This window comes from Camelus ferus, chromosome 3 (assembly GCF_009834535.1).
Source record: "Camelus ferus isolate YT-003-E chromosome 3, BCGSAC_Cfer_1.0, whole genome shotgun sequence".
Lineage (NCBI taxonomy): Eukaryota > Metazoa > Chordata > Mammalia > Artiodactyla > Camelidae > Camelus > Camelus ferus.
Genome location: NC_045698.1, coordinates 80,876,987 through 80,903,365, shown reverse-complemented (window position 1 = coordinate 80,903,365; position 26,379 = coordinate 80,876,987). Strand labels below are relative to the sequence as shown.

At 34.5% G+C, this 26,379-nt stretch overlaps 1 long non-coding RNA gene across 1 annotated transcript; it reads left to right on the top strand.

Annotated features, from left to right (window-relative positions):
• Positions 1-26,052, top strand: LOC116662673. The gene is made up of 4 exons (XR_004318657.1): positions 1-13; positions 11,470-11,533; positions 18,730-18,735; positions 26,041-26,052. It is a non-coding gene; the product is annotated as an uncharacterized LOC116662673 (long non-coding RNA).
• The last annotated feature ends 327 nt before the right edge of the window (positions 26,053-26,379 follow it).

Genomic DNA, 26,379 nt, shown 5'->3' with positions numbered 1-26,379 from the left:
GTTTTTACAAAATGTGATTTGTGTAATGTGCAAATATTTCAATTTACTTAAATGACATTATATTATGTATCTCATTATACTTTCCATTTTTTTAATTGAAGAATTAGGCTTAAAGACCCATCCAGAGTTTTGCCTCTGCTTGGAATGCAGAAAACCACATGAGACCCTTGCTCTCACCCAACAATAAGAACTAAAAAACATACACAAAACAAGAAGGTTTTTTTTTTTTTGAGTCCATCAATGAGCTGAGGTCTCAAGGCAATGAGGTAAATTGAATTTCAAGTAGAACATACAAACAGCTCTGCCCTGACAAAGCACAAGATAGAGAAGTAGTACTCATTAAAACGGGTAAGAAAAAAGAACCAAAACATTAACAAAAACAGAGCATGAACTGGTATGATACATTAAAACTCCTGGGATTCCCACAAACAGAAGTAGTCCCCAGCCAGTTGTCCAGTTTTTCCCACAAGCCCTCACCTGTGTCCATGAGAAAGGGAGGAGGCAAGAAAGGATACCTGAGAAAGCCTTCCTTAGCAACAAAAGTCTGCAGGGGATGATTTACCAGCTGCTGCAATGGAATAGGTATGAAACCCTCAAGTGACTCGCATTCTTCTCTCATATTAAGCAAAAGCTCTCTTCCTCTAAGTATAGGACAGGACACCTTCCCAGAAATAGGTGAGCTGTCACTGGAGAAAGGATCAAACAGGATAGAACTATGTGCCTTCTAGGGAAGAAGAGAGAAACAACCCTTCCTCCTGTCCCAGGCGAAGGCTGGCTACTGCTGGTCGGGGGAGAGAGTCTCTTGAGCATTCTACACAAATACAAAACAAGGTGCTACTGCCAGCAGAAGAGAAGCAAGAAACTTGCTTTTGTTCAAGACCCCCTGAGCAAGACTCCCCATCTATAAAGGCAGTTTGACTGTTGGGTGGGGAGGGACAAAAATGCTGAAAATGAAGCCCCTTGGTATTCCCTAGGGTTCAAGGTCACAGGAACGAATGACTATATTGTCGCAGTTCCCTGCAAAACCAGCCAGAAGTAGGGGCATACTGCTTTCTAAGAGTGAATATTATGTACCTTAGTCTAAATCCTTCTTATGCACGTAATGTCCAAAACCTAATGGAAAAAATAATTACAGGAAACAAATTTTTTTTTAAATTTTAAAGTGTAACTATTAGCTATTAGGGCAATAAAATGGAAAAATGAAAACATTTAATTCCAAGAAGGCATGAAAAGAGAAAGTAAGAATAGGTGGGATAAATGGAAAACAAAAAGAAGATAGACATAAATATATCAATATTTGCTATAATATCAACATGACATATAAATCCCAACATACCAGTAACTGCTTTAAATGCAATTTGCCTCAACACTCTTAATAGGTAGAGATCATCAGTTTTGATAACAAAGCCAGTTTCATGCTATTTAAACGTAAAACAATGGAAAATGACACATCAAGAATAATGAAAAGAAAACTGTACTGGCTATATAAACATCAGAGAAAAAGTATACTTCAAAACAAGGAATTTCACCAGAGAGTATAATCAACTAATTGACATTTTAAAAATATTCAACTCAACAATAGCAAAATGCACAATATTTTCAAGTGGACATGAAACATTCAACAAAAAGGACTGTAATCTTATAGACCAAACCCTAACAAACTTAAAGTAATTGAAATCATACAAAATAAACTGACTATAAAAAATTGAACTCTATGTATAAATAAAAATATGTATGGAAAATCTTTAAGTAATCACAAAGTAAACACATTTCTATGTGGCCTATGGTTAAAAGAAACTGCAAAAGCAAATTAGACAACATTTTGCATTGAATGGAAATGAAAACAATGTCAAAATTCATGGAACACAGCTAAAGCAATGTTTAAAATCAAGTCTGTGGCAGTAAATGCTTATAATTATAAAAGAAGGGTCTCAAAAAATGACACTGGCTTTACTATAATAAACCAGAAAGAAAAATAAGTAATGTGAAAGTAATCAGAAGAAAGGAAATGATAAACAAAAATGAACAAAAAAGGAAAGATAAAACTAAAGAAAGTCAATGAAACCAACACTTTTTAAAGATTAACAAAATTGATCAAATACTAGGCAGACAGATAAAGAAAAACGTATCTTACCAATTTTATGAAGGAAAGAGTGTATAGAACTACATCTCCAGGCATTAGGAGAATAATAAGAAAATAATACAAGTAACTTTTTGACAATACAATTGTTAACAAGACGAAATGGACAATTCCTTGAAAGATAAAAATTGCCAAAACTCATTAAAAAAATTATAACCTGAATCGCCTAGCCAAAAAATAAAATATCTATTTCTCAAAAATAAACTTCCAAGCTCAGATACTTTTATGGTAAATCCTATGACACAACTGAGGAATAAATACTATCAATTATATGCAAACTCTTCTATAAAACAGAAGACTAAGTAATGCTTTCCACCACGTTTTTTCAGAGACCAGACTATTCCTGATAATGAAAAGTAAAGACAGTGTAAGAAAACCACAGACCAATATCCCTTATGAATGATGGCTCAAAACCTTTAACAAAACATTATCAAATCAAGTCCAACAATACATAAAACAACAGCACATTAGTGGCTTCACCCAGGAATGCAAACTCGTCAACAGCTGAAAATTAATCAGCATGATTAACCAACGTCTACAGACTATAACAAACTATAAAATCACACGATAATGTTAAAAGATGCAGAAAACAGCAGTTGCAAAAACTAAAATTAAAATTCTATTCTATTCATGATAAAAATTCTCAGCAAATATGGAGCTACCTCAAACTAACAAAGATCACCAACAATACATCAAAAGTAAACATTTTACTTATTGGTGAAAGATGGAAATTTTATCATTAAAAAACAGAGCGAGGGAGACAAGGATATTCAATCTTACTGCTTCTCAGTGAAATTGTACCAGAGGCTCTAAAAAATTCAAACTTTTGAGGAGGGGGTGGAAATCGATGAAGGTGGCCAAAATGTACAAATTTCCAATTATACAAAAAAATGTCATGGGAAAGTAATGCATAGCACAATGACTATAGCTAACAATACTATATTGTGTATTTGAAAGTTCTATGAAAAGTGATCTTAAAAGTCCTCATCACAAGAAAAAAATACCATAACTGTGCGATGATGCATCTTAACTAGACCTTGTGGTGATCATTTTACAATGTACACATATATCAAATCATTATGTTTTATACCTGAAACTAATGTACTTTATCAATTATATTTCAATTTCAAAAAAAGAACTCTAGAAACCCAACAGTAAAAAACAAAACAAAAACAATCCAGTTAGAAAACTGGCAAAAAACATGAAAAGATGTTTTACCAAAAAGGATATACAGACAGCAAATAAGCATGTGAAACGATTTCCAACCATTAAGAAATGCAAATAAGTAACACAGTGAAATACCATTACACGCCCAATAGAATCACTACAATGAAAAAGGCAGACAATAATCAAGTATTGCCGTGTACATGAAGCAACTAAATCTCTCATATACACCGTGTTAAATGGGACAACCACTTAGGAAAAGTTTGGTGGTTGGTTAAAAAGTTAAGTACTCACCTTCCATATGATCACGCCGCTTCACTCCTAGGTGTTTACCTAAAGTAAAAAGAAATACATGTCCATTCAAAGACTTTTACATGAATGTTTATAGCAGCTTTATTTTTAACAGCCCCAAACTGGAAATGACCCAAATGTTCATCATCAGGTAAATGAATAAACAATTTGGTATATCCATACACGGGAATACTAATTAGCAACCAAACTGAAAGGGATATTGATAGATGCAACAGCAAAAATTCACCTCAAGACAATTACGAATGAAAGAAAAAAGATAAAAATAGTATATGCTACAATTTTATTTATATAAATCTCTAGAAAATGCCAAACAAGCTACAGTGACTGAAGTTAATAAAGCCATTATAAGATATTTTATATATAAACATATTTATAAAGGTATAATTGAGACACAATAAACTGCACGGGTTTGAATGGATATATATTTTATTTAAATTTTAATTATGTTAAAATTGCCTAGATTTCCAAAGAAAACCAATTTAGAGCAACATTCCCTATTATTAAAAAAGGAAAAAGAAAGAAAATTCAACTGGAAAAGAAAATAAATGTACAGTAAACATTGGAAAGGAAAAATACCACAGTTCTTATTTGTCGATAAAATATCTGCTACAAAGAAAAATCCCAAGAAATCTAGAAAAAATTCACTTGAACTACTAAGTGAGTTTATCAAAAACATAGGATACAAGTCAAGACATAAAAATCAATTGCAATTCTACTCCTGGGCTTATACCCAGAGAAAAATATAATTCAAAAAGACACATGCACCCCAATGTTCATAAGAGCACTATTTACAATAGCCAAAAATGGAAACTATTCAAAAGCCCATCAAAAGATGACTGGATAAAGATGTGGCATTTATATACAATGGAATACTACTCAGCCATAAAAAGAGTAACATAATGCCATTTGCAGCAACATGGATGGAAACTGGAGACCATCATTCTAAGTGAAGTTAAGCCAGAAAGAGAAAGAAAAATGCAGTATGATATTGCTTATATGTGGAATCTAAAAAAAAAAAGGACACAAATGAACATATCTACAAAACAGAAATAGACTCACAGACATAGAGAACAAATTTATGGTTACCAGCAGGTAAAGGGAGTGGGAAGGAATAAGTTGGGAATTCGAAAATCACACCTCTCAAGGAGTGACAGAAATGTTAGCTATCTTGATCGTAGTAGTGATTTCATTGGTGTCTACATCTATCAAAATTCATTAAATTGTACATTTGAAACGTGTAGTTTATAGTACAGGAACCATATCTCAATAAAGAAGTTAAAAAAAGAAATACAACTTAATACAAAAAGGGAAAAAACTGGTTATGAGACTTCAACACAGACAAACAAATGGCTCATAAAGCACATGAAACTGATGCTCAAATGCATTAGCTACCAAGAAAATGTAAATTGAATCCATGAAACATATCAGTAAACATCTACTAGAATGGCTAAAACCAAAAAGCTTGATGTTAGAAAACAATGTAAATGTGGAACTGGAACTCATATACTGCTAGTAGGAATGCAAAATGGTGTGATCAGTTGGAAACCCGTTTAGCAATTTCTTATAAAGTTAAATATACATTTTTCATATGACCCAACTATTCAATTTCTGGATATTTACTCAAGAGAAATAAAAACATATGTTCACACAAATATCTGTATGCAAATGTTCATAGCAGCTAATTCAAAATTGCCCAGACCTGGAAACAACCCAAATATCCATCAGTTGTGAAAGGATAAACACATTTGGGTTACAGCCCAATAAGAGAATATTACTCGTCAGTACAAAGAACTGCTATTTTCATACCAGAAGAATCTCAAAAACATGTTAAATGAAAGAATTCAGGCAAAAAAAAAAAACCCTACATACAGTATGAATCCATTTTCCTAATATTCTAGAGTAGGCAAAACTATAAGGACAGAAAATAAATCTTTGGTTGCTTAGGAATAAGCGTGATAGAGGGAATTAACTGCAAAGGAGCATAAGGAAACTTTTGGGTGGATGGATATTTGTGTATCTTGATTATGGTTTTATTTACCTGACCACAGAGCTTTATCAAAACTCATCAAATTGTATACTTAAAAAGGTAAAATTCAATGTATGTGAATTATTCCTCAATAAACTTGACTAAACAAAGATTTATCCATGTGGCTATATATACCCCTAACTCATTATTTTGAATTGCTGACAGATTCACCAGGTTACACATTTACTTACTTTACCAGTGATGATCCCTAAATTGCCTCTAATTTCTGACCACCATAAAAACTGCAGTAATTATCACCTTCATACATGTGTATGAAAACTTCTATGGAACATAAAAGGAATAAATGCCTGGCAACAGAATTACTGAGTCATAAGATGAATGCAATTAGTGTGCCTTAATAAGATCAGTTTGCCCCCTCAAAGGACTATACCAATGTGTCTTTAGTGCTTCTATCTATGAGGGAGATTAAAAAGACTCATGGAAGACCATCAGCCTCTGTCCCAGGTTACATCCATGACCTTAGCCTCACAAGCTACCCAAGTGTCTTTACAAATGACTTTTTTCACTTCTGATTATTCTGATTTCACTTGCCTGTCCATTTGGCCCATAATCATTGTGTTTGTTTTGTTTTTATCATCTTCCCATAGCTACATTATGCTTTCTGAAACCGGCCTTCTGCAATAAATTGTACCTCATAGCAGTCTAACTTCTTCTTCAAATTATTTTATTTCTTCTCTCTTATTCCATTCAGTCTTGCTGCCTGAGAAATGATCTCTTTTCAAATTCCAGTTTCTTTCAACATTTTTCACATATACTCTGATCCATGATTCTTATTTCCAGAGGGGGAAAATAACAAAACAAAACCCAGCCTAACTGCTCAGAATTTCAACAATCAGTTATCTTGAAAAACTCATACACTCAACTTCCAACCTAAACCTCTTCTTTGTCACATTTGGAAAGATTAATCGGAGGATTAACACGTACAGTGTACATATATCTGAATATGCAGTTGGGAGTTTCAGGCTCAAATTATTCTACGAGCAAAACTAAAGACACTGAATTTTTAAAATTAACAGTTACATAAGCACTTAGATTATCTACAACATGCCACAATCCTTACATTTATGGCAATTCTTTGGTGACTTTCTCAAAGTTGTTTATCAAATGAATCATGATCTTTTTCTCCCAGCTGCTTAATCTATATTTATTTTGAGCTCAGTTTCTTGCATTGCATAACACAAATATAGAATTAAATTCTTCTGCTTTTCTGTAATTAAACACAAGAGTAATTTCAGTATTTATATTTGCCATACAATCTTAGGCATATTTAGGAATGCTTATGGAGAAGATGCTATACAACAGCTACTTTTATGATTAAAAGGGAAGACAGTTTCAGCACTCTCCATTCCACCGTAATGAAGTAAATACAGAGAAACCTAGCTTAATTCATTTTACGAACTTTGTTTTACATGGTTTTGTGTGAATTAGACTCTTATGATTATTCTATTTCCAATAATTAATATTAAGAGTAATCATCAAAATCTGAAGTACTGGAGTATAAGGAGTTAACACAATAACCTATTTTCAGGCACTTGAGAGGAATTTATTTACTTCCAAATACCTAATAATGTCTTATTAATAAAAGCACCTTCAGTAATTTGTGTATCTTTTAACTTACATTATCCTTTTTAAGTATTATAAATTTAATAAAATTTTACTTTTTTTGGCTTGATTTTATATTAGTGTATTTCTGAGCAAGTATCATAGAATAACTTGAGCTGAGTTCCCTCCCTCTGACCCTGGGACAACACAAGAGTCCTACTTTCCCTAGAGTTGATTAGGTGCAGAAGACATTAAACAATCAAGTATTTGGCTAGCACGCATAAGCATTTCTGTTTCTTTCAGCTTTGGTTAAAGCCCATGTGTTCTTTAACCTGCTTGTCTAAACTTGTCCCCAATAATCCCAAATCTGCAAAAAGCAGAAGAAAAGCAATCCATAGAATAGCCACCCAGCGCATATTCAACAAAAAGAAACCAAGCCGGCAGACAAGCTTTACTGTGCGGAGATTCCTGATAGATTGTTCAAAATCTGCCTTCTAGGCACACGTGTGACTCGGACACCTCCTCCTCCTCACAACTGCTGGACGCTCCTCCACTCCAGCATTATTTTTTTTAAAAGGCCCTAAGTTTTAAAGACACTCAGTTTGTTATGCAGCAATCCATAACTGAGATCAGAAAGTATCAGGTCAAACAGGGAATCACTTAATCAAACATAAAATAACAAGCTCTATAATTTGGGGAGTTTTATTTTCTGAGAGTAGCAACGACAAAATCCAATAGAGAAGAGAGAAAAACAAACTGTAAAATCCTAAGAATCGGATTCAACATTTCATCCTTCTAAAGTCACTAACTCTAACAACTCATTTGAAATGTGTCCTTTAATTTCACATTCACAAATCTAATCACAACAACAATATACTATGATGAATTTTGTTAGGTATTTTATCTTTTGTACGTGACAGGCTATGTACCTCCCTACACCAACCTAATTCTTTGGTCTGTCCAACAGAAACCATTTTTTGAGATCGTTGTTAAAATGTTGTGGTCTTTCCCAACCTAACTGTAGCTGGGTTCAGGGGTAACCTGATAGCAGTGTGTTCAGAGGTGTCCCTTATCTCCTCCTCAATCCTGGAGGTTCCCTGCCATACCTCATGGGACACCCTAAATGCCTGTTCAGTCGTTCCAATGCAAGCAGAAGCTTGACAGTACTTGCCAAGACAATAAAGCAAAACTATAAGAGCGTAAAATAGTCTATCAAAAGGTGATACGTACAACATAACACTGAAAGCCCATAGGATTTTAAGGTTAATTGGATAATTTACAGTATTTTCTTGGCATAAAACAATGAGCAGAAAACAATTTTTCTCAGACACGATTAAATCCCTTTTGATCTAAAAATTTGGCATTTACCTCGCTACATTTTATGTCTCGCAAGTGGTTGTCAAAGGGAAAAAAAAAAAAAGGTGCAACCTGTCATCGATTGTACCAAGTATGCCACACAGATGAGGGATGTCGAGGGTAGGGGAGTATATATGTGTGGGTGGGGAGGGCCTTGTGCGAACTCTATATTTTCTGCTCAGTTTTGTGGTGAACCTGAAACTGCTCCAAAAATTAAAGTCTATTAATAAAATAAAAATTTTAAAGTGCAACCTAATTGGAAGAATGAAATGCTACCTGTGTATTTCCAACAAGAACTTGCCCTCTCATTTTAATGTAGATACATACATATGAGTAAAAGTAGTTTTAATGCTTGCTAGTTTACTGTGACATCAATGCAACAAAAACCTCTTTCTCATAGCATCAGAGATGTTTTACTAGTGGAAATTAGCATCTGGGTCTTGACATTCCCACAACATTATATCCAGTGGATAAAAAATTTCAGGCTCTTTTTTTAAATACTTGAATAGTCCCCAAAGAAGTTCATCAACTTTAGTTCTCCAAAGTAACATACACAGTTATTTGTCTAAGTCAAACACGTGTACACAAACACACTCCCCAACGTACACACACACAGCTGTAATGCTGGTCTGCTGATTATGCTGTCTATTTAGTTAAGGAAGGGCATTATTCAGTCAGCAGAAGTGAAGGAGCCATGAGGTAAACACCATGTGCCTGGACTTCAGTTTCTGACAGTGAAGGAGGTAGTACACTAGCTACTCGAAAAGCCTTCCTATTATAAAATGACTAAAACCTGAACAAAACATGGTTTGAAAGGTATTAATGGGTTCATGACAATTAAGGAAAATCATCAAGATTAAAAATTAAGCCAAAACAACAGCTATGAACTTTAACCAGAGAAGGCAGCTGCGAAGGGTGTATGATTGCTCTGAATGGTATGTGATTGGATCTGAACTGTTTGAATTATGATGGAAACCCTGAGGAGGTTTAATTGGCCCCACCAGGGTAACCGCAGGTTCTGGGCCACAGTAGAAGCAAATTAAATCCTCCCTGGAGGAAAACATCCCTACATCAGAGCCACAGCGTTCTCACAAATTAAATTCAACATAATACAACCATTTTTTTTTAAATTACAAAAAACACATCTATAGAGTAACATGAGAGACAGTAGAAAGTAAAAGACAACAACTTATATCTCCAAGGACAGTGGATAATGGAATAAGAAAAACTATAAAATAATGTAAAATATTCAAGAAAAATGTGTTTTTTTAATGAATAATCAATAATAACTACCACAGTGAAGAGATTGATCTGGAAAATAACCAAGTAAAATTCTAGAATAAAAATGTACAATTAATGAATAGGTAACAAAATAATCAAAAGGTTATTAGAGAATTAGAAGAAAGATCCGAAGGAAGGATCCACATCACAGTTCAGAGATATCAGCTAACAGAAAATATGAAAAAAACATTAATAGAAGTAAGGAATAAATGACAAGGTCTGTCTTCCAACTGTAACTCTGGACGGAAGGATAGAGAGACTGGATGAGGCTAATGGTGTCCGTGGAGAGAAGTATCAATTTTATAAAAAGATATGTAAAAGACAAATAAGTGAAGAAACATACTATATTCATGGACTTAGAAGGCTCCTTATTTTAAATATCTACCAGCCATGATCTAAAATTTATCCTCTAATATGACTCAAATAAAAAGTCTGAATTTTAGAGAAATTCTTGCCTATGTACATCAGGAAAGATGTTCAGAACAGTATTGTTCACGGTACCAAAAAAACTAAAAACAATGCACTGACAAGAGTATGCGTAACTTTCTGCAATAGTCACAGCAGAATGTTAGGGAAGAATGCGAAAAATTACAATTACATAAAACAACATGGATGAGTCCGAGAAATATAATGAGGGAAAAATTCAGTTCATAATGGATAACATAATGTTTGCTACTTTTATAAATGTAAAAAATAACAAAACTAAGCAACATATTGTCTACCTCTTAAATATGTAGTACTAGTATTTAAAAAAAGACAACAAAGGAATGATATGCATACAATTCAGAGCAGTAGTTCTGGTAAGGAAATCAGAATATGAAACTGGGAAAGAACAAATAGTACCAATCTTACTAGTATTTAATAGCTCGTAACCTTGATAGCTTATAGTTAATATTTATAATTAAATGTTTAAATTTACCTATATGTAGCATATACTACTTAACCACAGATCAAATATTACATTAATATAAAATGTACATTGCACTTTAAAAATAGTTCTGTTAGCTTGCTTAAATCTATTTTTAGATTTTATGCAAAATGTTATGCCAAGTTCCAAAAAAACCATTTATTCAGAGTCCTCGGCCACAACCAATCAGAAGAAGCAGACTGAAAGAAGAAAAAGTGACCAAGAGGCTGATACGAACCAGTATCTACATGGTAAATGACAAATTAAATAATTTATACACTACAGACTCAAGAGCCTCAAAGTTATTGCCATTTAACATTGGAGTTTTTTTAATATTGCAAAGAAACTGGCCAGCACCCTCCCAGTTTTAGCACTGCTGCGCAGTATAATAATTGACTCTCCTTTGGCAACCGGGAGTCACGATGCTCAAGAAGCACTGTTAAATTGGCAAAGGAGAATGCAGCACATTTCAGAATAAATCTTTTTTTAATTAATCAATCAATTCATTAATTTTTAATTTTTTCCCCAGTTTTACTATGTGAGATTATTAGAGTTTGACTGCATATACACATTATATTGCATATAAATACATCTAAACAGTATACTACACATTTTTTTAGTTTATATATATGTACTAATCATTGTTTCTAAGAACAGATAAGAGCTTTAGCTTTTGAACTTACATAGTTATCAAAGGAATAAAGCCAACTACAAAGTAAGAAACAACAGAATGCAGCAATCCAATCATAGAGGACAGTCAAATGGGCTTACACATATTCAAGAAGTCAAAATAATAATTAGTTCATTTGTGAATAAATAAAACTCAATTCAAGTTGTTACAGTAGATGTTGAACATTCAGTGTCTGGAGTGGCGCCCCCTTTCAGTCTTCATAGAGTAATACTGTCTGCTTAACTTTCCAGGTTACCTGCCTGCTTCCTGAAGGTATTTGCATTTTTGAACCCACAAATTAGTTGCCTTTGGAAAGTTTGGTGCCAGGCTGACAACCCTGTTTTTCTGGTGAGGGCTGGCTGTGGGGAGTGGGATTTGACAGATAGAAGTAAGATGGAAGGATGTCCCAGGAAGAGAAAAAAGCGTGAGAAAGGCAACGTTGTAATTTCTGTTCCTCATTCACTATTCCTCAGGGTCCCAATGGTTTGTAATTTATTAGGGATGCTCCCCATCTGTCCCTCGTACCACATGGAATGCAGTGCCAGGTCCCTTGGAAAAATGAACACGTAGCTGAAAAAAAACACAGTGTCTTTTCCATTCCTTTTAGAAGGTTTTGTAGTTTCTGATGGTGCATTTACCCCGTCTCCTTGAGCTTGGGGTATCATCCTACATTTTTTTTTCCAGAAGCTCATGCAGATTTATTCTATACAAATTGCCTCGAGTATTAAAATCAAGTCTTTCTCTTCCTAAGTCACTCCACTACACCATCCAAAAATTAATTGATTCCACAATTAATAGTGGCCGATACATTTCTATGCTTTCCACGCAATTAAACCTAGCTAGATATTAAAAGGAGAATAATTGAATTATCCTGCTAAAATAAACCATCCTAAGTTGCAGATGACTCATTTATCACTGAGTAATTCTCTCAAGGGCTTGCCATAGATTTTTGGTAGAATATGTGGGAGAAATGTTTATGAGTGCCCTTTTCAGCAACAGTGGGCAAAATTACAAAGTAGATCACTGAAATAATAAAACTTTATTTTTTTATTGTTTCTATATAATGATATCAACTATGTGAGAGCTACAAATATACTATTCATGTGATAAGATGGTATAACATATCTTATTCAGACAAATAAATTTAATATTTTTTTCATGTAGTAAAAATGTATCAATGATTGAGTTAGGGGATTCTAGTCTCAGTTCTTGCTTGGTCATTAGGCAGATCAGTGACCTTAGCATGCTTGGATGTGACTCTGACTCTTTAACATTGACTTCTTTGTTTTCCATCACTCAGTAGAAATGCAGTATAATCATGTTGAAGAGGCAGACGTACAGTGGGATCTAACTCCCTGTTCTACCATTTACAAGCTGTGGGTTATTTTCCTAACTTATTTAGGTGTCAGTTTTCTCATTCACAAAACTGGTGTTGGGTTAATCGACTCAAATCTGAAGGATTCTTAAGATGGTTGAAATAATTATAAAACCCTTAGCATGGTATTTACCTAGGACATGGTGAGTCCTCAAAAAATTGTCTTGCGTTAACTGAGAAGACACTTCTGTTTTTTTAAATCCCCAATGTTTCAGTTTGATTATCCTATAGTCTTGATTTCCCCTATTTTTCACAATTGTTTCTCAATCATTTCTACGACATATAAGTATAAAATACTAAATTGTATAAAATGTATCATGCGTCTCTAGGAACATGATGCTAGAGTTGATAACATTTCAATACTCATATTTTAAAATAGAGATGTCTCTGTCTAAATCCCCTCAGATCTAGCCTGGTTTATTTTGGGCTGAGTTAGATTTCTAATGGCCAGGATAAATGCCTGCTCTAAGATGAGTAGGATGAGCTTTGTTCCTAAAAATGCTTGAGTGACTTGGGAACAGAATTAAGAAACATAAATGACAGGTTTAGCTTTAAAGCTTATTGAGCGGTTTTGAGTACTTTAGTCTCGAAAGTTTTTCTAGAATTTTCATGCCATGAAGAACTAAATGAGATGTTTCACGTAATTAATATTCTAACAGATGTCCTTATAGACCACAGGAGCTGCTTTATGTGGACGTTCTCAGTTTTCTTTTATATTTATATTCTATGAGGATCATATAAATATAATTTTATGACAAGTATGTTTTTGGTTACCAAGAGGAATGATAAAAGTTCCTTATTTGCCCTGGGAAAAGAGGCAACTGGGCCAAAGGGATACATCTGAGAAGGGAAAGCTTCCAGGGACCTATTAGGGAGTTTCCATCAAGATTCCAAAATTCCTAGGGGAAGCCAGAGTGACACAATGATGTTCAGCAGGAACATTTTCTTGTTTGGGTTTAGTGGGTGTGCTTGGAGATCATTCAGAGGCATGGAGAGTAGGAGTGGATAAGAATTTCAGGAGGTGAAAACATATCTCATTCACCGTGCAAACAAAAAGGAGGAGAGCTGGGGTTAATGGGCCAGAATTGGCCACAGCCAAAATATTCACAACTTTGCTGAAATACCCATTTCCTTCATGCAGATTATGTCTATTCCACAGTTCCCTCTGCTACTCTGGACTCTTTAACATTAACAAAATTTACATCCATATACTGGAATCGAAACAGGGTTCTGTACATTTTTCTAAATGCTGCTCAACGTAATCCCTTTTTGTTTGCGCATAGTCCATAAAGATGTCAATACAGCTCTGTAATTTATTGAGATGTCAGCTCCACAAACTTAGCTGGAGCCTAGAAAGACAGGCTACAGCTTCTTTCCCTCTTCTGAAAGATGCACTGACCTCATGCAGGGAACACTTCAAGGAGTTTTGTTTGGATGATCAATACACTTCTATATTTATAAGCCTAATCAGAGCCCATCTGCTTTTCTGCTAAAGCCCTGCTCAATGAGAGAGTCACATAATCAAAACTATAAACTTTATTGCATTGATTTTTTTTTTGTTCTACTTGGTACTCGGACCACAAAAATAATTAAATATTTTCATTTTAATAACAGCAACTTGACACAAAATCATTTATTTGGGAAATATTTCCCTAATGTCAGGACTATGGCATCTTCTACCCCCAGTCCTGCCATTTTTATTCTGATTACTAGACTTTAAGAAGTCTAAGACTTGTTTTAAATGTTCTAGTCTCAAAACTGAACAGCTGTTCCCCAGGCCATATATAGAAAACCCGTCAGCTGCCTTGCACTGCCCTCAACGGCGCAGTCGCCCAGAGCCAGATCTCCACTGGAGACTCCAGACTCGCAGTATAAATTCTGCAGGGTCATCTATAAATATATGCATTTCACCACGTCTCACCTGCTCTTGTTTTGCTGAGACAAGGGCCTGCTGTCCTTATTCATGTAGCAGCAAGCACCTTTGGAACTTAAACCATGTTTTTTTCATTCTGAGGGGATAAAAGAGCCAGTAATTACTTAACTGGTTCCATCAAAGTGCGAGGAGAGCTTTCAAAGGCAAGAAATGAGGGCTATCTTTGAGGAAATGTAACCAAATGGAAAGGACACCTCACAGTGAAGATGGTGGGCTGACCTTTAATTTTCTGTGTGTTAAGACCATAAGCTAATGCATCTTTCTTCAGTATATGGCTTATCTTTTCACTTCGCACTGGCATATGCACGTTTATTACATGGTTTGTAGCGAGGGTGTATATGGGGATGGAATCAGATCACTTCTGCCTGTCACATCCAAGCCACTGCCTCTGACGCCCAGGATTTTCTCCAGGGCTCCTCCATTTAGGGAGATGAAATATACCTGAAGGCACCTATGCGATTAGCATCTTCACTGTGCATTTGAATATGCTCTTGGGTCAACTTCAGCCATATGGTGTCTTCACTTGGCAATAAATATGCCCTTTCTGACTTTTGAGCTTTCTCAGCTGTGGGATTTCTGAATCAAAAACTGTAGGTCTACCTGGCTTTCTTAAATTCTTCAAAGGTAAAAATCAGCCTTTGTTTTCTCATGACTAAATTAGTCGGCAGAAAATCAAAAGAGGTGGTGAACATCAGTAGCTTAATTTTGATTTTCAAAAGGTAAAGTTAATCATAAGTGTTTTATAACTTGTTAAGCACCTTTATCATTTTAGCAGATACTTAAAATAGCCACCTATTTTGGACAATATCAAAATTTACAAAGACTTTTCTGTGTATTTTTCTAGTCAACATTCTTTGCATCTTTTGTTATATACCGACATGTAAAATGTATATTTTAAAAACATAAAACACACTTGCTATTATAAGTAAACTTATAAATGGTGACCAACTCTATAAAGCTAGAAATGTACTGTCAACTTTCCAGATGCCAAAAACTATCTTATTTGTCTTTCTTTATGGAATGTGTGTGGGTTTTGCAAAATCTTCCCACCAAGTCAGTCTTTGACGCCCTAACAGTGAAACAAAACGAATGCCAATAACAGCACACCACACTGGTGAGTTTCCAGTAAACAGAGCTTAAATTTTGATTATGAAGACATGCCTAAAGATAGCTAGCATAGACCTGGAGGCTTAATATGCAATATTATTTTCAAAAATGAGGTAAATTATCAGTTTACAGAAAAGTCTTCTTGTACCAAGCATTCAAGATATGATATATTGTCTAGACACACAGGGTGACAAAGAAAGCAGTGACCTCTGAAGGAATCAAGAGTCTGAATGGTCATTTAGGCCAAAATATACATTTTATTACTTTGATATCGTCTTCACTATCTACAGCGCTCGACTAGCCTGCAATAGGATGGCTCCAGTATCTCCTAAGATAGCTTACTTCTTAATGAAATAGCCTTCACTGTTCAATATACAACATCAATCTGGGATCTGCCTTTGTGGCACATGGTTATCGGTCATAGGCACTGAACAGATTCCTTGAAGCCAAGTCTAATCCATTTCCTCATGAACAGACAAAACATTTGCCTCAACATGTATGTCCCTTAGGTGTTAGACTCAGAGAAAAGGTTGGGCTTAGAGAAGCAGACCTGGGACTATCACATACAGTAGTGGGACTTGAAGTCCTATGAATTAATGAGTTCCTGAAGACAAAGCATTAAACGGGAATGGAACATACCACCTTGCCATGCTATAGAATGTTATGTGGGGCATAAATAAATATCTTAGCATCATTTAATTACCCTGCACATAATATATTTGTACCTTAGAAACCCCAAATATCATCACTAGGCAAATGATTTCCACGCATTGTCAATTTTTAGTCCTGTTACAACTTGGTGTGTTAACTGCTAGAAAATGACATTATATACTGTTAACTGTGGAATAATACTGTTTTTTCCATCTGGAAATACAGAATATGCAATTCCCCATGCCCTAAACCCTTAAACGTTCAAGTCTAATATGTAATTAATGTTATATATTACTCAATTGCCATATATACATATGTATCACTTAATGGTATCACGTAACATTATTTTATTTGATCTCTTCTATATTAGAAGGTGCTAATATAAGCTGCCATAAGGAGGACCAAGACTGTAACAGTTCAAATACACTTTAAATATATTTCTCTTTTACACTAACAGTCTGGCCAGTCCCGGCTGCAAGAGGTCATTCAGGGCCCAGGCTCCTTCTATCTTGTTACTCTGCCATAACCCACAGCACAGTGCCCTCATCAACATGATTTAAACTGGCTCACAAATATCACATCTACACTCTCACTCTCAGGATAGAAAAGAGGGAAGTGGAGTGCCAGCAATTTCATTTTAAGTGCGAAGTCCCAAAAATGGAACACGTCCATTTTAGTCACATACCACTGGCCACGATTTCATCACATGGGCACATCTTGCTGTGAGGTGAGCTAGGAAAAGCAATTTCTCTCTTTGTGGCTACACAGTCAGCTAAAAGTAGTGGTATGCGGGAGGGAGAATAAGGGGTCGTATCGTTTGAATTAAAAAGACGACAGTTGACAATGGAAGGGTGTTAAACTCTTCCATCATTCCCTTGGAACATTAAGGTGAATCCTAATTTCTTTTACTATTGATACTCATCCTAAAACCAGAATTTCTATCTTTGGTTAAAGCACTAATTACATGCAAACACGAATGGATATTTTAAATGATTACAAGTAAACAATTTTTTTGTTTTCAACAACCAAAAAATCTATGCTGAAATGGAACTATTTTGCTAAATTATTGTGTGTATCAATTTCTTAATTATTTTCTGATGACAAAATTTCAGAAATGCAATTGATGTGTCATACAGAATGTAATCTTCCAGCTGTGATACATACTACCAACGTTTCCTACAAAACCCTGTATGAATTTACACTCCAATTGAAAATGCACTCGGATAGATGTGTTTGTTTCAATCTTGTTGTAAAGAGCTTTACTGAGGTGTAATTTATATACTATAAAAGTCACCCATTGACATTTATATTTCAATGACTTTTAGTAGATTTATACATTTGTGCAACCATCACCACAATAGTAGAGCATTTCTATCACCCTAAAAGATTCATTTCTGGCCATTTGCAGTCAATCCCTGCTCCCAGCCCTAATCTCAGACAAACATTGCTTTCTGTCTCTTAGAGATTTGTTTTTTGTTTTGGTTTTTGGTTTTTTTTTGGTTTCTTTTTTAGCAATGTCATATAAATGGAATCATCTACTATGTAGTCTTTTGTGTCTGGTCTCTTTCATAATTTTGTAACAGTTTTTAGATTTATCTGTGTCATAGCATGTCTCCGTAGTCTTTTCATTATTACTGCTGAATAATATTCCACTGTGTAAACATGATGCATTTTCTTTCCTGTTCCATCAGCTGATGGGTATTTTGATTGTCAGCAGCTTTTTTGCAATTATGAATAAATACCTATGTACATTTTCATTTAAGTCTGTGCATGGGACATAGGTTTTTGCTGGTTCTCTCAGTCTTACCAGAACCATTTTAAGTGGGAGATGATGTAAATTCCCTTGTGATATGAAAAATCAACAATTCCATCATTTCTAAGAGTAGTAGAGTTTTTCCAAAAGTGGTATTCACTAAAAGTGACAGTTCACACTATGAAGTCATTTCTGTACCATTTTTTTTTCCTAATTGTGTTCTATTAGAAGGAGGGATGCTCTATCATTCAGATTGAGAAGAGGTGGGATTGTCTTTCCTAAGTTCTCGGCACACACTCTGTTACTCAACAATGATGTACTAGAAAACATTGCACTCTGATTCTTACATGCAACTTGCATTTTATTTTTATATTTTAAATTCACTTATCCATTCAACTAATGTTTACTGACCACCTGCAATGTACCAGGGACTGTGTTCAGAACTAAGGAAACAAAGAGTAGAGCTTTACAAACTAAGGAGGCCATCATAGTTCAATGTACTTATGAAAAGGGAGATACTATCTACCAAAAACAAAACATCTAATTTAAAAAACCTAGATCTACAAAAGAAAACCTAGTTCAACTTCAGGAGGTCTAGGAAGCATTGCCAGAAGAAGAAATATGCAAGCTGGGTCCTGAAGAAAGGGGGAGTTATCTAAGAAAGAGAATGAGAAAAATTAGTCCAAGGGGAGAGAATAATATATGCAAAGGCAATGGGTCAAAAGAATCTGGTATCTTTGGGAAAATATAGATAATTTTTATGGCCTAAGCAAAGCTTTTGAAAGGGCAACAATAGAAGGAGCTGGAGAGGTCAACTTGGGAAAATCATGAAAGGATTCGTAAGCCGCATTAAAGACCTGATAGTCAAATCTCCTTTCACTGAAGACACCCAAGTCCTTCTTGCTAATTACTATTCATACTATGAGGCTCAGCTGAAACTTAACTTCCCTAAGGAATCTAGTTCTGGGCCTTGAAACCATGAGGGTCTAAGGTACAGTTTTCACTGTTCCACAGCACCCTAGGATCCTCCCTTAGAATTTAAGGGAGTCAGACATGAATGACAGGTCTGTCTCCCCTAACAGAATGTAAACTCTTTAAGGTAGTGTACTGCATGTGTTTAATTCACTGCAATCTTAGCATTATTCCACACGGTAACTTGCTTATAAAAGGCTCTCAACAAGTAAGTGCTGAATGCAGAAAGAAAGGTATATGCTCTTTATTAGATAGATACTGAATAAACCTTGGTGATATTTACACATATTTTTACTTTGAAGAGCTCACTGTTTTGTAGAAAATTGCCTGAAGAAAGGGGTCACGACTGAACCTAAGAGGACAAATTAATATGAACCATGTATTTACAGCCAGACAATGTCCAACGAGTTTCATGTATGTTTTACCTCCTTAATTATCACAACTCTATAAAGAAGTAGATCCTATCACTCTTTTCATTTAAGTAAGGAACTGAGACTCAGATTACTTAAGAAATTGCCTAAGATCACACAGTGTGTGACCTGGATACCTTGGGAGCCCACAAAGTGTAACTAGGATTAGAGCCAGATCAGGCTGGCAAGGTAGATGAGCCAGAATGCACAGGCTCCTTCTTGTAAGCCAGAGCCAGGAGTCTGACCTTCATTCCAAAAGCAATGGGAACCAAACAAAGAATTTTTAGCAAGACAGTGTAACAATCAAATATGCAGTTGAACAAGAACACTGTAAATGAAAATTGGTCAATGGATTTGGGGAGAGTTAGGGAAACTGACACAAAAAGAGACATGCAGATTGGTGAGAAAGTTGATCCAAATATTCCTGGACAAAGGATGTCAATATTCTATACAATAATGATGGTAGTGTAGGATATGTCTGAAAATACATAGAGAAAATATTTAGCTATTCAAGGCAATGGACAGTTCACTCTGAAGAGCAAGAATAGATGGATGCAGATAACAAATAATGTATACCTCAGGAGAAAAGAACCTTTTGTTTGTTTTTTGTTTGTTTTCTGAAAGAAAGGGGCAAAATCTGGCCAAGATTCAAGTAAGTATGAATACTATTGAACACTGAAAGAAATTTCATTGGGTTTGATTTACTCTGTGAAGTAGAGAGACAGGTCATCTGCTCAGAGTGAAGGGCAGATGAAGTTCATTGTAAATCACAAGGGTCAAGAATAGGAGTACAAGGATGTGAGGGCGATTTGGCTGCGACATCTGTCACCCCACTGATCTCCAGGGTTGATTCGGCTGATCTGGCTGGCTACGCTGGTGTCTCCTTCCTTCCTCACCGCTCCATGTGCATCCCTCCCAAACCTGCACACTTGGTCAAGGAGGACAACCTTCCCCGACAGAGCAGTACCATTCTTCTCGGTCAAGAGTATACGAGTAGCTACGCTCCCCTGCTAGAACCTCCAAAAAGCTCTCAAGAATAGGAGTACAACTGTCACACAACAGATTATGTATGTGTTAAACAGTCAACTTCATTATGATGAAGTAAAAAAATATATACTAAAGAACAAGCTAAGTCACTTGATAGGCCATTCTTGAAGGAACAGTCAGTATCATAAATACGCCAACTCTTACACCACATTTTACTTAATAAAGTCACAATAAAAATGCTAATAGGACTTTGATCTTTGATGCAGAAAAAGAGATCTAAATTCATATGAAAAGCTAGATGTCAAAAATAGAAGAAAGCACTTTATTGGATTTAAAACCTAAAGCAATATTTACTAACGCATGGATAGAATATAATAGAAAAAGAGTACAAAAGAGGTTATCTGTGTATATGCATATACATGTGTATATGAATGTAGTATCTATTTAAAAGCAATTTTGCAAATAAATGGTAAAAATTGATTTTTCAATACATCATTTTACAATAGCTGCAAGGACAACTGTCACTTTGGAAAATAAATGCATCAAACCACTATTTAATTCCCAACACTGAAATAAATTAAAAATGGTGTTTATATGTATACAAAATTATATATGAACTAAAAATTTAAAAAAATACTTATTGGAGAATGGACAATCTTCTAAATCTGATATAAAACCTAGAAACCATAAAAGTTTAATTACTTTAACTATGTTAAACTAATGTGAGTTGATACAATGGAGGTCAAAGGGCAATGGAGTGGTATCTCTAACATACTGAAAGAAAAATTAATAAAAGTGTTTACCAAAATTCCATGGTAGGTAAAATCATTTTTCAAAAGTGAAACCAAAATAAAGACATACTTAAACAAATAAAAGCTGATATAATTTGTAAAAAGAAAACGTTTTATAAGAAAAGGATATTCTTTAAGCCAAAAATAAATTAAACTGGACAAAAACTAAGATTTAAAAGAGGAAATATAGAATATGAGAAATAGTAAATAAGTGGATATTATGATCTTAACTACTTTGTAAAGTACTTAATCTCTAAAACGAGAATTCTATTGTGTGGCTTGGGATTTACAAGATCCCATGAGGGAAAACATGAGGGGAAAATGCCTTATATTTTCACACCTTCCTTACATTTTAAATGAAATGCAACAATATTTATTCTAAGTAACGAGTTACAAGATACTAATGTGTACTGTTAATCCTAGAGGATCATTAAATGTAGAGTGATAACTAAAAATCCTAAGAGGAATTAAAATGAAATACTAGAAAGTATTCAAGCAAAACAAATGGCGGTTGGAAAGAAGCAACACAGGAAAAAGACCAGAACGGACAATTATGAAACAATCTCAAAATAGTAGACCCCCAGAAACTATGTCAATAACAATATTAAACACTACAGGAAAAAAGTAATCCAAATAGAAGAGAGATATTGTCAGACTGGACATAAGAATGAGACCTAACTATTTGTTTTAAAAAATATACACTTTCAATTTAAAGACACAGCAAATAAAATGATAGGGAAAGATACTCACTAAACAAAAGAAATCCCATGTGAAGAGACTTTCCATTAGAGAAAAATTAAGGTTCAAACCAAACAATATTACGAGAGATAAACAGTGAATTTTTGGAATGACCAAAAGGTAAATTTATCATGAAGCTCATAATCATTCATGTACACACACTGAATAATAGAGCTTCAGTGTACATAAAATAAAATTTGGTAATACTAAAATGAGAGAGAGACAAATCACCATCACACTGCAAATTTCAGTAATGGAATAAGGGTATATACAATTTGAATCACATCATCAATCACTTTGATCTAACAGATCAAAACGCAATATTCAACACCCACAGAATACTTTTTAAGTGTACATGAAACATAACACCAACTTAGACCACTCTGGATCTCCAGATCGGAAAGGTAAGACTTCTCTTGGAGTTCCTTCTGTCTGTACTCAGTGCACAGTTCCAGGACTCAGGTTGCTTTTGAGTCCAGGATGGGAGATATGGTAAAAAAACAAAAACAAAAGCAAACAGAACAGAAAACAAGAGATTCACCACCAGATGAAGCTCACTTCAAATTCTGGTTTTCTTTCCCAATTTTCCTGTTATCATTTATTTTTTCAAAATTCAACAAGCTGCCCCATGAATTCTCTATAGGGAGACATGTAAATACTGTCAAATGTTATTATTCCACCTTAACCAAAAGCAGAAGTCACTGAATTATTTTTTTAAATACCTTTCAAAATTTCAGATGTTTAAAAAAAAAAAACTGTACTGGGATTTTAAATTTTCATGTGTGAGGGGAGGAAACAGCTCAAGTGGTAGAGAGCATGATTAGCATGTAGGAGGTTTAAAAATAAGGTCTAAAAATAAGTAAGTGAATAAACCTAGTTACCTACCCCCCTCAAAAAAAATAAAATAAAATGTTCATGTGTTGTCTTGTTTTCCATTATAGTTAACTTTCAAGATTTATTCATTTTTTCTTATTAAAATGATGGTGTTTGACTATTAATAAAGTATCCAATTATGATAAATAATCTCTTTTCCTTTTGGATAAGGAAGCTCTGTAGTAGACTTTGCTCAGGACTCATTAATTTTGCTATGATAATTTAGCCAATTAATAATTTATATTTATTGTTAAATTCTAGAGATAACTAGCAAAGTTATTTGGTCCTTTCAGAGTAGCTTCTTTTGCAGCAGGCAAAATTCTATTAAATGCCATTGGACATATGTCGGATTACAAAAGTAAACATGAACTCTGAGACAGGGAGTTTAAGAACCTCAAGATTTTCTAACTTTCCCTGGCTGTCATCTTCACCTTGCCTTTCTTTTACCATAATGATCAGCAGTGAAAAACTTTAAAGGAAAATCTTGGATTAACTGTCTTCAGGAGCAGCTATGTTGGTGGGGCTGGAGGGTGGGTTTCTGGGTAGATTTTGTCTGTCGTTGCGGCAAAACTTAACAGAAAAATCCCTGAAAGGCAATTGTGAGTGACAGCAATTCCTGAAGAAGCAGAAATCAAACTGAGTGTCTGTGGCAAAGGAAGAAAGAAAAATACAGACAGTAGGCAGGGTTTGGAAAGAAGACCTGGGGCTTACCCATCGGAAAGCTCTCCATGAGTTTCTCTCACTAGTCACTAGTCCGGAAATACATGTTTCATTCTTAGCATATTCAACTGCACGGTATTGAAAAAGAAGAAACTTTAGACCGCAAAAGGAGAAAGAAAAAAGGAGGGAAAGCACTTCGCTGATTTGAAAAGTATTAGTTTATTCTAAAACTTACTACTAGCTTTCTTCTGCCTTAATATTTTAGATTATGCATGGCTTATACCAATAAAAGCCAAAACAATACAAAATCAAGGGTGGTTTGACTTTTATAAAATTACTGATACATTTTACTTGCAAAGACAGTACTTAAAGTGACACCTAAAACCATTGGCTCAGCTTATTTGTTAATATTAAAGAAAGAGAAAGACTTCAAGATACTTTTTTGAAAAAGCCTCCAGTCTAGAGAGTAAAGTTAAAGTTGCATGTACTTTTAGAAGGTCTTCTTTCTTTCTGCACAATGAACAGAAAACAGTTCCTTGCAAGGCTCTATGATGTTTATCCAGCCTCTCAAATCTGCTCAAGGAATCTGACTGAAACTTTGTGATATGACTGGAGAACTATGCTTATTCAAATGTATTAAGTATTCTTCTTGCTTTATGTTTTGAAAAGAAAAATACTTAACTTGCCATTGCCTTTTTGCTTTCTTTTTTGCCATTCATGCTAAATTTTATTTAATGATTTCTTAAATTATTTAAAGAACTTAATTTCAATGGTGAATAATTTTAGTTTTCTTCGAAAATTTTCATTTTAGTTTCGTCAAGTTACTGATGTCAACATCAAACCCATTTTGATCAAATTTCATTAGTGATGAGCAGGCCTCTCAAATTCTCCAAACTGTCCTTTAATTGCTCAGTGGAAGGGAAAGCATGAGTGACATCCTTCCTGCCTTAACAAGTAGGCGGGGAAGTCTGGGCAATAGCCATTGTGAGCCCAGAAAGAAGCCCCTTCAGAACCCCCAAACAACCACGTATCAAGAAATACAAAGGCTGGATTACCCCAGTTCCGTGCACAGAATAAAGCTAATTCATTTTGGGTAAAAAAAAAAAAAATTCAAAAATGACAAATATTATACTATTATCCAACACGGGCTTTTCTCACTATTATCTAGTGTGACTTTGTATTTACTGAAACGAATATAACTAGAATCAACTTAATATTGCCCTAGAAAACAATAGGCAAACTGCTTGCAACCATTTTCATCCAGTGTCGATCACAGTGACATATCTGCCTAAAGGGGCTATGTTTTTAATCCTGTGGTTTAATTGTCTATAAAGTTATCATAGACATTGTTCATGGAAACTGATGATTTTACTAACCATTTGAGGCTTGATAATCAATGAAGCCTATGAAACCAAGGATAAACTGAAATTAATTAGACAAGAAAAGTATTTTCCTTGACGATTTCAAGAATGGGTTATGGAATTTTGAAATTATTTATCACATCAAAATTGAATTAAAATTAGTCAAGTGTACATTGTTTTCTTATTTAGTGTTGATGGGCTTGGAGTAGAAATGGGGAGTTACTTGGCAATAACAGAATCAGAATATGCTAGGATTGGAAGAAATACTAAATTCATTCAGTCTGAAAATCCACAGGATCATACACCATATGAGAATGCCATGTGCTTGCCCAGATGCCAAAAGTTAATAACCATGTTTTTTAAAAGAAACTTCTTACATACATGCATTCCTCTGGTTGATCTATATACTGAGAATTCTTTCATTTTTAAAAGGCTATGCGCATTGGATTTCTGAGTTTTAGAAGGCCACAATATACTTGGAAGTTTAGATATCTGATCCTGTTAATGTGATTTTAATTAGCCAGTTGACTCCAGCCTAAATATTAGTTTTCTAACCTTTGTTGGATTGCTATCATTAAACATCCTCTGACTGTTGTATTGATGTAAAAATGACATGGGCTGATTGAATTGTTTTCCAGGACATTTATTTTAAGATGTGAAGGCTAATTCCTGTGCAGTTCCTGTTCGATAAAAATTTCTCTCTAAAACTAAAATTAGCATATGTGCCCACATAAATAAGAAGATGATTTGTTTTAACAAAATTAGATTTGGATTTGAGGGACAGAATTTTTTGTTTCATTGATAATAATTAGCAATAAGCTAATAACTATTTGAAAGAGACAACTTGTGCAAATCAAAATAATATTTAACAAATGGAGCTATGAATGAGATTACTTCACTGCTGCAAATATTTGGCAAATAAAAAAAAATGTTTAATATACACTGAGGAATGAATGGATGATGACCTTTGAACATTTTTCAATCTAGTATGTACTGCTCTTTCATTTGAGCATCTAAGTTATCATAGTGGAACTTAAATCACATTAAATCATATACTAATCAATGATCACATTTGTTATTCTTTTCTTTATTCATTCACATATGCCATAAATGCATTACCATATACACTGATTTAAAGTATTTTATGAAATGACTTTATGCATGGCATGTGTGTTAATTAAAAGAAGAGAAAGTAGCTTCAAAGCCTATTGCTCATTTAATCTTCTAGTTCCAGACCTATTTTAATGGATGTGTGAAAAAATAGCACATGTGCTGAATTCAATTGTAGATGTCTAATCTGGTGAGGCAGAAATGCACAACTGCCCTCGCTGAATTTCTAAGAAAATTCA